This window comes from Mus musculus, chromosome 13, assembly GCF_000001635.26.
Source record: "Mus musculus strain C57BL/6J chromosome 13, GRCm38.p6 C57BL/6J".
NCBI lineage: Eukaryota > Metazoa > Chordata > Mammalia > Rodentia > Muridae > Mus > Mus musculus.
The window spans coordinates 83,866,024-83,883,520 of NC_000079.6; the positions used below are offsets into that span (position 1 = coordinate 83,866,024).

The 17,497-nt window shown below is 34.9% G+C and overlaps 1 long non-coding RNA gene across 1 annotated transcript; it reads right to left on the reverse strand.

Moving 5' to 3' along the window:
- Nucleotides 1-6,752: 6,752 nt before the first annotated feature.
- On the reverse strand, nt 6,753-17,161 carry Gm52045. The gene is made up of 3 exons (XR_003950631.1): nt 16,218-17,161; nt 14,680-15,108; nt 6,753-7,200 (listed from the first exon to the last, which is right to left on the reverse strand). It is a non-coding gene; the product is annotated as a predicted gene, 52045 (long non-coding RNA).
- Nucleotides 17,162-17,497: the final 336 nt, after the last annotated feature.

Here is a 17,497-nt window from a genome sequence, read left to right on the forward strand (position 1 = left end):
AATTTTTAAATCAGAAAAATTATTGCAGCCGACATCCTAGTTTTGCTTTGTCACTGTACTGTGTCCCTTTCAGTAGAACAAAGACCAGATGCATAATGAGCCAATGTAAATGAAGTCAAATCAGCAAAAGCAGGGAGGGGGAGGGGAAGGTGTAAAATATGACAGTCGTATAATGACCAGAGAGTAGAGAATTTAAATGTTTAATGCCTGCACTTTCAGATTCATTTTCTGTCATCTCTTTGAATGGGTAGACTGAGGCGCTTGGCAGTCCAGCACGAAACATCATCCTCTAGACCAAAATAATCACTAATGTTGCTAAGTATGAATCTGATCTGCACTTATAATAATCCTTTTCCTATCACTTTCCACTCCTGTGCCCCAGTGTGGTAGGGGCATGGTAAGAAAGGTGGTCATAATTAGACATAATTAGGGAAAATGCTCTAAGTCTTTATTTGGGGCTTTCTGTCTTCCGCTTGTGTACTGCATGCCAGCTTCCCATCTCCCAGCCATGATGGAAGCTCAGAACACAATAGAAACACAGCAACAATATGAATTGCAAATGCATGGATATCTTTCGGTACAACCTACCTTATTGACTCTTAATAAAATGAGTATCTGCTAAAAAATACTTTGAGCTGTAAATTATTTGCTGTTGGTGTGGGACTTTGGAAAAACACTACAGATGTACTTTACAATCAACTAGACAGAGTTGTGTTAAACAGAATAGCTTAGTGCTTGTCTGTAAATTTCTCCCCTCCTTTTCCAAAAAAGGAATGAATCTTCTTAATAATCTATGCTGCTTAGCAAATGTTATAACTATACACGTGAAAATGTGAGTGTTTTATACACCCTACACTTTAGGACGATAACAAGCCTTTATCATAATGTTCTCATATTTAACATTTTCTCTCCCTAGAGTATGAATTGCCAAGAATATTAGCATTGAGACCATTGAATGCAATGTCCTCACAATCCCATTTTTTTCTCTTATGCTGTTCCAAAATATTACTGTCTCAAAACATATCCATAAATTCATTTCACTGTCCAGGTAGCTTAACATATAGTAATTAAATTGGAGCTATAAACAGTAAAGCATACACATGGACTTCTATGATTTCAATTTTATATTATAGTAGTGAATATTAATCTCTAAAAAAACAAATGCATTGATAATTTCAAGGTGAAATTCTTTTATGTTAGAGGAGTATATCTACTAGAGGAAGATTATTGTAAATTAAGTGAAATTTCTGGCTATGGTGCTAATTAAATTATTCAAAATCATTTTCTTCATATCAAACAGAAAAGAAAACAAATCTTCTTGCACTTGTAATGTGCTCTAGAGGGCTTCTGTTAAATGAGCTGCATGCAGGGATGTGTCTGGTCTGTATGCTGAGGGCTAGGGTAACAGGAGCTTGACTACTCCTTGCTTTGTAAATATTTAAGTGTTATATCTAGACGAGGGATAAAATGCTGAACTTTTACCTTTGAACCTTTCTGTGAAATATCTTAAATGCTACCAAATGTGAATATAGTGAGCTTAATTAGTAAATTTGACCCAGGTTTATGAAATTTTTTATTTTAGGTGTATTTACATATACACAAGCATATATATGTACATAAATTTATTTTATTACATCCATTGTTACAAGCCAAACCTTGAGCAGTTAAAGTATTAAAAAAACAATCAAAATACTCTTCATATATCCATAAATCCATAAACCTTTTTAAATTTTTTCCTGTTTAAGAAACAACTAAATTATGGAGATGCACACAACATTATAGAACATTTGCCAAGTATATCTTGATTCTTATTTGAAATTCCCACAAGAATATAGGCATGACAGTAATATAAGCCGTAGAAAGGGCGAAAAGAGTGGAACACAGGGACTTGTAAATAAATCCATGAATATCAAAAAGCACAGATGCTAAGATTACGCATTTTCACTAGTGTGGTTCTGTACTTGTAGACTCTAAGACCAGAATTTGTAATGTTCAGTATAGCAAGCCCTGCTGAGGGAGGGAGAGTACAGAGAAAGTCGTAGAAGGTTGGGAGGAGGGTATAAGAAAAAAAAGAGGGAGGGAGGTAAGGAGAGAGAAAGAGACAGAGATTGGGGGGAGGAGAGAGAGAGAGAGAGAGAGAGAGAGAGAGAGAGAGAGAGAGAGAGAGAGAGAGAGAGAGAGAGAGAGGCAGGCATAGCCAGACACAATACTGCATAATAATGGTAACATTCCTGCATGTCTAATGGCTTAAATGTGTTCTGTGCCTTGCTCTAGCCTCATGCCACAGCTGATGTCAAAGAACCATTTAATATTTTATCAACAGTCCTCCTTTGAACCACACACACACACACACACACACACACACACACACACACACACACACACATATACACACACACACATATATATACATATATATGCATATGTGTGTTTATGTGTATGTATCTATATATCTCTGTATATGCATATATCTATATTTGTTATAGAAAGCATTTGGAGTTTTTGAAGCATGAGGAGAATGAAATCCCTTGAATGGTACAATTTTAAGACACACAATATTTGTAAATATCCCATATTCAGTAATATTCACACCATTTTGCAATGAGTCTTACATTATTTACATGTTAGAAGCATTAATATGTCCTATTTCTTGAGGAAACATATACCCACATTTTATCTTCTTATTAAACAGTAGGAATGCGTAACTTTAATTTTTAATGTAAATTCAGTCACTGATTGAATAATGATTATAATACTAGTTGGACTTCTAAGTAGTTTTTGTGGAAAACATTGTTTTCTTGTTTGACGGATAGTCTGCTTGTAACAAAGAATGACTGAATTGTCTTAACAAAGAAGAAGAAGGCTGTATATGTTGGTTACAATAGAATAACCACCTTCCAGATCTCTTAAATCCACAATATATGTAGTGTGAGTCCTGAGTGGCTTTTGTTTTCAATGTCTTTTGTAAGCTTTTAGGGTTTTTTCTGCATCAAATGTCAAGTTAATTTACAGGGCGCTATTACTGATATGTTTCCTTGGTTTGTGGTTTTCTGTGAAAGGCAGGCAGCTGAGACCAAGTCTTAGGCTAGGGGGAGGGGCAGCTGAGCCCATAACACATACACTGTGCCAGGGTCTGTAAATTGGCTGCCTGTATGACAGCGGGCCCAGGGAAACCTCTAGTCTTCATTTGCATGCTGAGGAATATCCAGGATTAAACCGGACTGATTTTCATACAGGATTTAGACCTGACATTTATTATTCGGTTCACAGACCTCTTGAAGGAAAGTTTGTTTTCCACTCATAGATGAAAAATCTTCCAAGATAAATAAAGACTGGCTTAGCAGTAACAGTAAATAAATATCTTTCCTGTATTTCTTATGAATTTATCTTATATGATTAACAGACAGATGTTTGCCACCAAATTATTATATTTTGCTCCTTAGCATTTCCAAAGGAAAGTATCTATCAAGGCCTCGCTCAGTGTTTATATAAAATGTATTCATTTGACTCTGGAAGTTGAGTTTTCATAAATAAATTTAAAGACAGACATTTGATTTTTCTGAACGAATTAAAACAACATTGGGGAAGTAAAATACTCTGAGATGCTTAATTCTGTTTCTGTTCCATGTGTTTCTATGGGGATAGAGTGAATTTTGGTCATACTGTAAGCTTCAATTGCATAATGTTTTACAAAACAAGAAAATTACAAATGAATGTTTCACATGAGCCCATCTGCTAAATATATAACCCATAAAGTTCATTTTCATGGCTAAATAGATTTAAACAATATTTGGATGTCTTTTAATATTTAGACACTGTTTGTCCAGTAAAACACTTATAGTCCAACTTGCTAGTGATATTTTAACTGAATCAAGATTTAATTTCTAGTATTGAACAAAACATGTTCTGACACAGTACCAGGATGAAGAAACATGACCAGCTGCTTTCTTCTTTCTGGAATGCTTTTCTATGTGGCTAAAGTAAAGACTGCAAGTTGAAATTATGTAAACCCAGGAGAGAGCTAAGAGTCCTCATGTGTTAATAAACAGAAGAGAGTTTTCAAATGGGTTGAAAATATACTTTGTACATTTAATAAACAAAAGGTAGAATAATTCAAATGTCATCTATGTGGAACATGGAAGAAACAGTGTAAAATCTGACACATATTTGAATTTTTATTGTGTCAATGAAACTTTTGAAAATGAATTCTGATATTTGATTTCTTTATGGATGTTTTACTAACTGTAAAACAGTCTTAAATGTGTACAATATAGAACATCTCTCAAAAGTTTTTCTATTTCACTATAAATGTAAATGTATACAAATTAATTTATGGCTATATTCAGAAATATTTATTAATAAAATTTTAGAAAGGCTATATTAAAGAACCTCTTTTCTGAAACTTAATGTATCATTTATATGAATCTATTTATTAACCAAGCAGTTAATAAATGAACATGATGAGTCTATTTAGTTTTACCTCAATTTAATTTGCACACATACACATGTACACACACGCGCGCGCACACACACACACACACACACACACAACACACACACACACACACACACACACACACACACACACACACACACACACACAGAGTCTAACTCAACTAAACATGAGTACAACCAAAGAGTATAAATCATTGCTATGAGAAGAGTGGTGGTCATCTTCTGTGGAGAGATACTTCAGCATTATATATGTATAAGTTTCAAATGTTGACAAATATTATTGTAAACTAGGTCTGCACATGAAAAGTGAAGAAAATCAAGACAGTCCTTTGTACAGTTCATGCTAAATCCTTCACTTTTCCTTGCAATAAATAGTTGAAGCACATGTATTTTACCCTTGAATTATTTGGATGATTGCATCAATTCTTTAGTTTGTGTTATACATGTATATCGAAAGAAACTGTGTTTGCTGAAAGTGGCACTTTAGAAAACATCCCACTACAAAGGTGAATCTTTTAACAACATTGTTATGTTTTGGGTTTACTATACCAGAAGATTTGTTTATTAATCAAACTGGGACCTTAACAAGGGGCAAACGTTTAATGTATTTTCATAAGGAATTATTTCTAAGCAATAAACAATGATATTTAATGATTTAACATACAATTATACATATGTGGTACAAAATAGCTTCTTCCAACAACCTCTGGATCAATGTCCCAGTATCCACCCTTGTCATTTTTTACTAGCAATACCCTCAAACAATAGGTCCTGCTGATTCTTTAGAGAGTATTCTGGTATTGCTTTAGTAACAAAATACTGTACAATATTTAACTGTAAAGGTTTGATCCTCAACCTGGAATCATGAAAGTGTTTGCCCGAGAAAAAGAGAATTCTGAATTTGTTTGATTGGAATGAGGAGTGACATTTTCAATCAAGCCAACTTTTAGTGACTTTATTGTTAGTACATTTAAAAATATGGCTGATATAATGACTTGAATGAACAGTTATTTTGTTGTTTTTAGTGATGGCATGAGAAGTGGATAATAATTGCCCCTCTATTGAGACATCTTGATACCATTCACGTTTACTCAGCTTAAACTTAAGCTGCCACTCAATCATATTGTGGGAGTCTCTATGTCTTCAATGTAACTATTACTATACAGTATTCATGACAAACAGTCTGAACAAGAAAAAGGATTCCTACTTCATAATCATTGTAAATATGAAATTGTCAAGCGAGTCCTAATTAGTCACCGAGATAAAGATAATGTGCAAGTCTCCAAGAGGTGCAACTCACTTAGAACAAAATTCAAATATGCTCCAAAGAGATTAGTGTTTCAGGTCCCTACACTTAATAAAATTGGTGGACTATGTTTGCCAAATAGTTCTGTCAGGCAAGCAACCATAGTTTAAAAGTAATTAAGCAATTTTGCCCTCATCTTAAAATGCCATGTGCAGCAGCCCATGCTTTTGTTGGTTTGAAGTGTATAAGACACTTGATGAAAGTATTGTTAAGTAAAAAAATCCATACAGTATACTTTTTAAACTTCAACAGGTAGAGAATCATTGTAAAACTTGCTTAAAAAAAAAACATCTAGCAAAGCATTTGATTGTTTAACGTTTTTATTATTCAAGTTCTTACCATTTCATACTACTCCCTGGAGAGGGGCTGAGGAAATATTAAAAATACTATAGAAATATAAAGGATAAGATATTTGTCACTCTTGTTTAAATTGATGTATGCTGCTGTCCTATAAACGTCACATCAGATAACCCTGAAAAATTACCATGAATCTCCATAATTACGCATATTCATGATGGTGTTTTGCATACTGCTAACAGCCGAATGCATGTGGGGTGGGACATGAAGGGGGTAAGAATGATGTGACAGATTAAAATTATTACCAGTATCATGGAAATAGACATAGCAATAGTACCATTTTGCTAGGGCTTAGTAAACAAAGGCATATCATGAAATTGTATGTTAATTAAATAAGTAGACATTTTTCTTTTACATATTTTTCCATAAGACACTGACAGGGATAAACTGACCAGAAATGTCATTCTTACTTGAAATATGCTTTTATTTGCCATAAGTTCCTAGGTATAAGGCTATACCAATTGAAGGAGGAGTGTGCTTTACAGCTTTTTTTTTTTTTTTTTTTTTTTTTTAGGATGGTGCTGGGGCAGATGGAGTGAGAGTGACTTTCAAGCTCACTTAAATATGGGAGTTCTTATATGTCTGACAAACTCTTGATGTCCTGAGTGCAAAATATCTAGGTATGTTTCTTGTCTTTTGATAAATATGAAACTAGTTTAATGGTAAACTATTAAAATGCTCTAAGAGACAGAAAAGTTGTTGGGTTTCTATCTAAATAGATATTTTGTGCTGAGGCAAAGAGCAGAGTTAATCTGGGACTCTAGAAGTAATTATCCACAGAGTTTGGGTAATACAAATGCTTGGGTAAACAGCGACTGTTCTTTCCACACGATTGCCAGTAGAAACAACAATACTGGTATTGTCCTCCACTTCTCATTAGGGGAACTTGCGGAGGGGGTGCTGCACTGCGAGGCGGATGGGAAACTGACAGGCAAACTGTGCTGGGAACAACTCTCCTCATCCCACTACCATAGGCTCTGGCTTTTGGCATCAGGAGTGCCAGCTGCATCAGGAGAAGCCAAGCTTGTCATACCATCTTCACATCAAATCTTCAGGGCACAAGAGCCAGAGCATAGTTAGAGCTTAATGAAGAAACAAATACAAAAGAGAAGATTAGGCCTTGTTAACACTTGCATTCACTTCCTTGTATTGAAACTGCACTGGGAAGGGTGTCTTATAGAGCCCAGTCTTCTCTTCAGCAGAGAAGTTACATTAAGGATGTACTTTTGTATTGTAAAAGGGTAGGGCAGGGAGGGAATCTTTCAGTACTCCTGTAACTATCAGCTAGCAAATTGTTTTGTCAAAAATGCCATATGACACAGTGATGTCCATGACAACTGTCAAAATTGGTAAATAATGCTTTTGAAATTTTTATATTAATAATATTGGCCTCACTGCCATGTAAGGCATGTATATGTGGTACCAGTACACTTCTTTGAAAGACTAGGTTGTGAAATTCTGCCCATTGTTGGGAGATAGGAGCCTCCTCAATGGCAAGGAGCATTCATGTTTTGTGGCACTACATTAATTTTCAAATTAGTTGTATTTGAGAAAAAAGGAATCATATTTTTGAAGTTCTCTATAAAGTATCTGGAAAGTTTGACAGCAGAATGCTACAGTTATTTTTTTTTTTTAATTGTTGTCAGCAGTCAGTCAACTACACAAAGGAGTACTGTGTACAGCTAGGATGCAAAACCTGTTTTTGTTTATGCTGTCTACCGCTATACTGTCCTAAAGGGAACACTTATACTTAATGGAATAATCTGCTTTCTCCTCCACACTTCCACACTTGTGCACAGGGTCTTCTCAGAAAAGTCACATCTCTGGTCCTTACACTGTAGACCATGTTGAAGGGAGGCAGGTTATTTGTGAAGGGATCTGAGAGGGTGCACGTTGCTGTATTAGAAGTGAAACACTTGATTTTTACAAAGTCTTCTAAGTCTTAGACACAAGCGCAATGATATAAGCTTGTATGTATGTCAACCTTTGCCTGATCTGTAGAAAAAAGTAAAAATATGGAGAGCTAGGAAGTATTTCAGGAAGTAAGTTCATGGCTGTACTCCCCATAGTCATATACAACTATAGATCAAAGCACAATGCAAACTTACTGCTAAATGAGTTTATTTTATAAGAAAAATACTTAAAATGCACTACAGAAATAGCTGAAAGAAAAGTCATTTCACATCACCCTGTATCAATCCAAGTGAATTCACACCTACTCTTACATAGTGATAGAAAGCAAAGGTGTGTAGTGTAGGTTTTACTTCATAAAGAAAGCTCAGCCTTGTATATAGTTGGATGTTACAGTTCATATGTAACTACCAAATTATGTCCCCACTTTTGAAGGCCATTCCTTGAATTTTCTCTTGTCTAGTATAAATGTGTTCTTTTTGTTTTTTTTTTTTTTACTTATATGACTAAAAGAAAAAACTATTTCTGTAAGACAGAAATGATTTCTTCTGTTCTGTTTGTATCTGATGATACCATCAAACAAATGCCGTGTATCTAGACCTACTGCAATTTTGCTGTTTGGGGTCATTATATTTGCATGATGTGATTTTGTCCATGATATATGTATATCAAATACACATATTATAGATTTCATAGTCCACATACTCCTTGTACTCTAATATCATGGATGTCACCAGCCTAACATGGCTGCTTCTTAAGACCTGGGGTCATGTTGTAGGGAGATGACCTCATCAAAAACACTTCTCAGAGAAAATTGTTACAATGAAATCATTATTCAAATGATGCTTGGTATTTTTTTTTTTGCATTAATTCTCCCATGTTTTCAGACCAAGGACCGCTGCAACCTGAATATTACTGCTTTTTACGTATTAACTTTATTAGTGATCACCATAGTAGTTTATAATTAAATTTGTCAAGCAGATACATATAGTGTCTCCAAATATATTTGGTTAGTACTTTACTGTTAATACAACTTTGTGACAACAAATAAATGAGACTTTTTTTCTGAACAGTAGAACTCCTTTAAATATTTTATTAATTTTATTAATAACTTCAATATTAATTTCTGGGATTAATTTCTCATACTGCCTACCAACTTTAGCATCTGTTACTTAAGGTAAGTAGAGAAAATATTCTACCAATAGAGTATTTAGAAGAGAATCTCTGCCTCTGTAATTCACTGCACTTTAAGTAGAAGATTGTAAGATGCATAGAACATGTATAATGCATCATAGATTTAATATATACACATAATATCATTAGGGTGATATATACAATAACATTTCAAAAGATACAGTAATAGACAAAAGTAAGTCCACCTGAAGAACAGAATAAACGTAATCGACAGATGTGTCTGTTATTGATCTGTAATCATTGCTTGTTTGTAGTGCATGTATTTAAATATTTGCCAGCCAACAGTGAACACTAGTGATCTTTCTGTGTGAAATGTATTGTTACTGGAGTCTTTTGGAGGTAACTAGCGCTTTGGTGGCAATGATGTATGTGCTAGTCATCTGGCCCCATTTTACAAGACAATATGAATAAGAGTATATTTGTGTGCAAAGCTTAAAGCTTAAAGAAATTAATCTTACTTTTTAAAAACAAAAGATAAAATATATCTTAATTTATATCTGCAAATATTCTCTGTGAATTTAATTAAAGTTTCCCTTAAGACAAGTTAATTTTTATGTGAAACATGTGAAGAATCAATTTTTTTTCAAAGTACTGAATATCTTGTCTAGTAAAGACAGTTCAAATATTAACCCCAAATTTAATGTGCAGCGAAGCTGTATGTCTGGACAGTGGCTATTCCTCTCTTCACTTTTGTGGATTTTAATACCAGAGTCCTGGTAAGAAGGCACTGGCTCCATTGATCTTGCCTGCCACGTGGTCTCCAGCAGCTGTGGACTGCTGCTCAGGGGTAGAGAGGCTGTGGAGGAATGGAGGAACCATGGCAGCAATTAGCTTCTCAGTCAGAGTTTTCTAATGTAAACAGAAATTCTCTCTTGGGGTCCTGGAAAAGACCTAGAAAGGAGAGTCTTCTGTTTGTGGGAAATGACTGACTTGGTGGTGTGGACTGTCAAGTTTATTTTAAACTCAGCCCCGACTCATACGCCTTGCATATGCTCATCTTTTTCATTCTTTTTTGTTTCAAAACAACTCTTTATTGGGATTTATAAAATATTCTTTACTAAACCATAGTTTGACACTGTCTCACTGTTCATGAAAACTGCTCGTCGTTTGTGAGTCAGTTGCCTCTTTTGCTGTAGTGATAGCCTAAGAGCTCTGACTTAGGAGGATATGGTATCATAATCGCAGTTTCTCATCACATAGAACCCAAGGCTTGCTCTTATCAAGGTTCAGGATTAAAACCTTCTCTGGCGGCTTTAAAGATTATCTTCCAAAATTCTTCCATTTGACTTGGAGCACAAGAGATGTCTCAGCTTAGTGACGAAGAAGAGTCCAGAACAACCCAAAAGCTGAGTGGGCACTTAAGAATGGATATTTCCTCCTAAGTGGTATGAGTGGGTGTGAGGGAGTCTCAGGGCCTCTCATCGCCTGTAAGAGTTGATGGTGCCATGTGGGAATCACTGCCTGACTCTTCCGGGAAGCTTTCACAATTTACCTAGCATTTTTTCCCAATGCAGGCAACACTTCAAAACTCTGGCTCTTAAATACAATTGAAGAGAAGGACATCGACACAGAAACAATGCGTTTTATCCTCTCCTTTCAATGCTGAAACCATACACAATAAACTAGGTAACTTCCTGAAGAGTTGAAGTGAATTTTAAATATTTGAGCCACAGAGATTTGTATATATGCTATTTCAGGCTCACTTCCACATATTTTCTGTTGGAAACAAAATGTTGAGGGGAGTTTAAGAGAGTATAGTACTGTCTTTATATTCATATATACTGTGGGACTGCTTGTCACCCATCTTTAGGAAATGGACCTTGAAATAACAATGTCACGTCACCTAGTTTTAGACACTCTTACGTGCCATATTTCTTTTTTTTTTTTAGCCACAAATTCTATCATATTCATGATAGTTATTACAGAATCGTCTATCATTTCTCCATAATACAGAGCTTACGCAGAATGTTTTCTAAGGTAGAATACACTGGTGTTTTCTTAAATCAACTACTTCAGGAAGAAGGATATGGTTCTATGTGTCATTTGTCTACATTTGGATTGATCAAGAGAGCTGATGCATGTAGGCAATAAATAAATAAATAAATAAATAAATAAGCAAGCAAGCAAGCAAGCAGTGGTTGTGTTGTAGGCAGTACATTGACTTGTTAACCTGAATTTCATTTTGACCACTTTTGTATTTAAACTAAATTCCATAGCGTACATATGTGCTGGGGGATCGAGTCTCACCTAAAGACTAAACCACTCTTTGAAAATAACGATAGCTGCAAAGGTGCTCACCTCATCCAACACCGTCTCATCCAGTCTGTGATAATTCTGTGCACGGATGCAATGTATTTTGATCATATCAACCAGAAACGCCACTCCAACTTTTCCCAGAGCCCTTACCAGCTTTTCTCTGAAGATTCAGAACTTGTGTGATTGAAATCCTTTCTCACAGTAGTGTGAAAGCACAACATAAGGCTCTGTGGAGATGGTTCTGTGATGGATGCATACATCAGCAGAGGCCCTTTATTCTTTGGCATTTGTGAAAATTATTTCATGTTTCCCTACATTTTAAGTGCTAATTCATTTATAAAAATCATTCTAAATAGTTTCTTCATTAGAGTAACTGTCAAGTATCAATTAGTGAAACTAAAATTGACATTGCTAATATTTTTAAGACATAAAAATTGTATGTTAGAAAATTTATGAAAAATAAGAGTAATCTGAAGTTAAAAAGAACATATGAGTTAATTCTCAGCTGTACACTGGTGGTGTCTGCCCATTTGTAAATTAAAATATTTTCATAAAAGAGTATACATGAATGTTCTACTATGAAAACTTATCTACAAAGAAACTAACCTTTATGACTATTAGTCAGAGTCCCTGCCTCTAGGAAACATAAATATAATCTAATGAATCAAAATAATTCTTCTTAATCTATATCATTTTCATTGTACACTGTCTTTAAGTCTCCAAAACCTTTCTCTATGTAGTATATGAAGTTGAGGCTTTTTGTTTATTTGTTTGTTTGTTTTGTTTCTTTTTTCTAATCTGGAAGTTGATAATTATTTTAGGTCATTATTTAAGCATCTGTTTTAGTGCTCAGTTTATTATTTTTGATAATTTAATAATCTTAATGTGATTTTTACTGAATGAGCTTTTTAGTTGCAGTTTGAGGTCAACATGATAGTGTATTTACGGTTCTTTCTCTAGTATCAGAGTTTGATGACGTTCACTTCTGGATACTATCCCCTCAATAAAGAAGCAAATAGTAAATTTTTATGGGAAAGCTTTTTGGGCAATAACTATTTCTCAGAGTTGTGTGATAATTATAAAGTTTCATTGTATTAAGACACACCTTATAACTTTAAAAAAATTTTGAAATATTTGTAAATATTTAAGTTTTTCAAGCAAAAGCACAGACATCTCTTTCAAGCCTATTTTCTTCTTTGTGTCTTTAAATAAAAACTAGTGACGAAATGATTTGATTTTATATTATGTAAGAACAGAGGCATCCTGATTTTACAGTCCACTCTCTAGGGCAGGTCGGGGACCCGGCAGTCGATGGCCAGCACAATATGACCTCAATGGCACTCTTTGAAATGCTTTGTCTCATAAGGCTTTGTCTAGACTTTTTCAACCTTACTGTCTTTTTCTTAAGTATTATGGTCTCTGGTTATGTGCTTATATGGGTTTTGTGAGTTTTTCATGTTTTTTCCTTTGTTTTATTTTTTCCTGTTTATTTAATTTTTATTCTAGGGATTGTTTGTTTTATTTTTTGTTTTGTGTTGTTATTTATTTATTTATTTTTGCCACTTTGTTTTCTAAAAAAGAGGGAAAGAAGGCGTGGCATTGCAAGAGTGGGGAGGTGATGTGTGGAGGATCTGGGAGGAAGGGAGAGAAAGGATACTGTGATCAGAATATATTGTATGGGGATTTTTTTTCCAATAAAACATGTTTAAAAAGTACAATAAAAAGAACATGAGAAAGCTGCAGATGGACAAGTAGACACTTGTGCTCATGTTTTATTTTAAAAAGTAATATATCACACAGGTGCTTTTTCCTAGTACTGGGATTAAAAGACGTAGTAATGAAGTGAAGTCCCCTATATCATTTCTCATATTCACTCACAATGACTTCAGGACAATGAATTTACATTTTAAAGTCTTGGTGTTCCAACTTTTAATTTTTTTCAATTTTACTTTATTTTAGAAAATACTACATTTTTCTTAAGAAGAATTTCAGTATTTATGGCATTACTACATTAACAATATAGGAGATGCTAGACACACCTCCTATAATGCTTGCAAACTACTTTTTAGTTTTACTCTTTCCACATTGTCTAATGTGGAAGTCCTAATGTCTTACTGGACCACCGAACTCATTTTCTCTTTATAATGTACATTTCTTTCTTTATCTGCCCTCCATCTTCCTTTTCTTCTGTATTTTCCTCAGCCTTTCATTCTACTCTGGGCTTTCTTCCCTTCCCTGCCCTGGGTTCCTCCAGGCCTGCTATAGTGAACATCAGAACATTTAGCTGCAGTTGGGCTTCTAACCTTGATCAACTTCAGCGTTTGCAAAGGGATTCTGCTTCTTGAATTCATTAATAGTGTTTTGCCACAAAAGGCTTTGTGGTTCTCTCCTGAAAATAGAGCCTAGCTTAATAACATTCCATTTATGTTAAAGACACATTTAATCTGTAAATGTGACCTTTAGAAAATTTCTCTTGTTTTTCATTAAAGAAACACTGCATTACAGATATTAATTATTCCTTGATGCAGTATTTTAATTAGCTAATCATGTGCTATTTGCAGCAATAAAGAATGTAGTAAGGTATGAAGAGTAATACTATGCAATGCAAGATTCATATCAAAGAATCCAATTCTGAAGAAAAGACATGTTCGAGGATGTTCTCTGGGTGCAGTTGCTTCTATGAAATATTCTGTTTAGAATAGTGCTTTCTTCTGTTTTTCTGTTTTGTATTTTTAAATGCCCACGCAAGCCTGTTTAAAATGCTGAACATATCGTTAGGCCCATCACTAATAAGTGAACGTTCACTGAGGCATATTAGCAGGCTCCAGCAATGTGTTGAAATTGTCACTGAAGTGTTTGGAATCTGAACACAGAAAATGACAGGCAATGCCGAAGGTCCAGCCCCACTGCATGTCTTCACTGTAGCTGGAGTCACTGGATTGGTGAAACCAGTTTAGGTTCAAGGTCGCTGCTGACATTCAGCTGTCATGGCTTCATTGTCTGCTGGCCTTCTCTCCATTGACACATTCAAGAGTACTTTACAGCAACCACAAAGAGCCAGTCAATTGATACCATTACACTTCATGCACACACAAACCACAAGCCTGCTCAGGACTGTTGATACACTCTAACATTTATTCATTAAGGCATCTATTGAAAATGCAACTTACCCAGCCCCACTCTTAACAACATAGACTTACTTGTTTAGTCCAAACATTTAGCTTCGTCTTTTTCAAGTTTTGCACAGCGTTCTCTAATTGAGGTAACATTATCTGCATTTTAATGCTACACCATTTATGTCCAATGAAAGATTACCTGAAGAACCCTGCCATTACCACACTAGTTTAAATACAGGCAGTTGTATAGAAAAATATACACAAAAGATGTAAGCAGGGGAAAGGGAGATATTTATTTGTTCTGGGAATGCCATGGAAATCCAGTTGCTTAGAAATGAAATAGGAGTCTGGAGTGAAAGGATGGAAACCTAAGCTTGGGTCGGGAAGACGCTGTGATTACCTCCATTGTTAGGACCTCTTTGAGCTTTGTTGGTGTAAAGAAAAACCCACTAATGAATCTATTGAAGCTTGCCAGAACTTTGTGTGGAAGACAATGTAAGTTATGGTGTTGATCTAAAAAAAAAAACAAAAATGGTAGTAAGGCATGTGGATACATAAAACAGCACATATGTCTCTTTATTTACAGCTTGGTCATAAAAACAACAACAAAAAGTTGTTTAAAGATTGTATGTTGCACAACTGGCCTATTTACCATCATTTGAGTCAGTATTCTCAGATGTTGAAAAATTCTTGATGATGAGTTATGAGAAAATATGTCCAATTTTTAGTTAAAAGATTAGGAAATCAGAGAAATACCACACACACAATGGCTTGTTGGCTTCCTACCATTCTTTGTGAAAAGAAAAACAAGTTTACAAGTAAAGGTGAAAGGTTGTTTAACATTTTGCATATCTTAAACATGCAAAAATATTTCATTAAAGAATGTAATTAACTGACATTAGAAGTCGCAGACCATGTATTATGCATTGTAAAACATATGCTTCCTGTTCTTAATTGTATATGGTGTTTCTAATAAAATTGAATTTATTTTCCAGTCTGATATAATATTCAATTATAGGAGTATATTTAATGCACAAACTGTATTATTTTCTAAAACAACGCTATTGATAATGTTAGAATTCAATTGACAATTAGAATAGAAGAGAACTCTAGTGAATTACTTGATCAAGATCATTACTAGTACTAGAAAACATTAGCTGTGTAGCAAATAGTGTAAAATATTCTTCTGAAAGTTCTATTCTGAAATTTTGCTAAATAATTAAGTATTACATTGGTAAAGCAAAATAACACTAATAAAAAGATTCCTCATACCTCATTGATCTCCATCTACATACATGGCTTGACTTTTGCACAAAAATGAAGTTTGCTAGCTGGAATGAATAATTTTTCCCATAACTCTCTCTGAGGACTTAAATGTGTCAATAGGCTTGTTCATATTTTCATGGACATACAAGCACTGTTTCTTCAAACTATACTATTTCAGGGCATCAAAATGAACCAGTAAGTTATCATCATTCTTTCTGACAATGCCAAGGGTCTCTTCTCTCTGAAACCTAAATTTCTAAGCCCCTAAGAGACTTTTGTGGAAATTAGTGGCAAAATTTGTTACTATCTGCTTTTCTTTCATTATATTTTTAAAAATCACATTAAGAAGTACTTACTGAACGTGTGTACACATGTGCGCATGCATGTGTGTGTCTGTGCACACCGTGGAATTTGGAGAATGTTCTCAGGAGATGCCTTTCTCCTTCCACTCTGTGGGTTACAGAAATCAAACTCAGATTACTGGGCTAGGATAGATCATGCCTTTACCCACTGAATCAGTTTGTTGTTCCCCAACCATTCCTTCTGAATAAGATTTTAAGTCAGAAAATTTGGCTTATTCATTGAGAGATTTTTGGTTGAGGATTGCAAAACATACAAAATACTCAAGAGCTAAAGGGAATCAACAGTCACAGTGTAACTTCTACAGGCAAGAAATCTGACTGTACACTCTATCTGTGTTGTTGGTCTCTGTAACAATCCTGTGTATCACCACAAATGTTGTTTACTTTCATGGATGAGCTTCTACCAACCAAGAAAGGGGAAGCTTCAGCTTAAGGCAAGGCCAATATTTTTCTGAATCGCATACCATACTGAAAGTATATTCCAGAAAAACAAGCGAACAAACAAGCAAACAAACAAACGTGAAGAATCTGGATATGACTTGGTTGGGGTTGCTGGTGATGTCTATGGCAAATGCCGCCTTCTTTCTCTTTTCTAGACCTCTTTTCTTTCAGAGCCCTATAATGGGTTTTGCATTTTGCCTTTCTCTTCCATCCTTTCCTTTCCACCAGAGAACCTTGGTGATTGGCCTGGCCATCTTCTATACCTTTCATTGGCCTTTCATTTCAGGCATTATTCATGACAGCTGCAGAGGTTCTGCTGAGGAGGGCATTTACTCAGACTTGGTCACACTGTGTCTTTGCCTGGAGCCAGTCCAAATCTTACGGGTCTCTGTAAACATCTAAAACTTTTATATAATTATACCACAAATAATCCTCAGAGCTTTTTGTCAATATTCCCTCTTAGTTCTTATGATTTAGGAGACAATCTTTTATGGCAAATCACCCCATGTTTGCAGTGGAGAGCCCAGATGAATCAGCATGTAACAAGTTTTATGTTGCTGTCTGCACATGGGTGTTTCTGTGCACACATGTGAACTTCTAGTGCTCTCTTTCTAACATCTAATCATTCTTTCTTCACACTGCCAGTGTATACATAAAATTTTATATGGTTCTCACATATTTGTTGAAGAAAATGAGTGTGTTTTAAGCACACATTATTAGTTAAAGAGTTTTGTAAATTTTTGTGTACTTGTTTATTAGAATGTCAAAGAGATTGTTCCACTTGAAAATTAGAAAAGTGCTTTTATTACATGTGTAGTCATTGTCTCTCATAA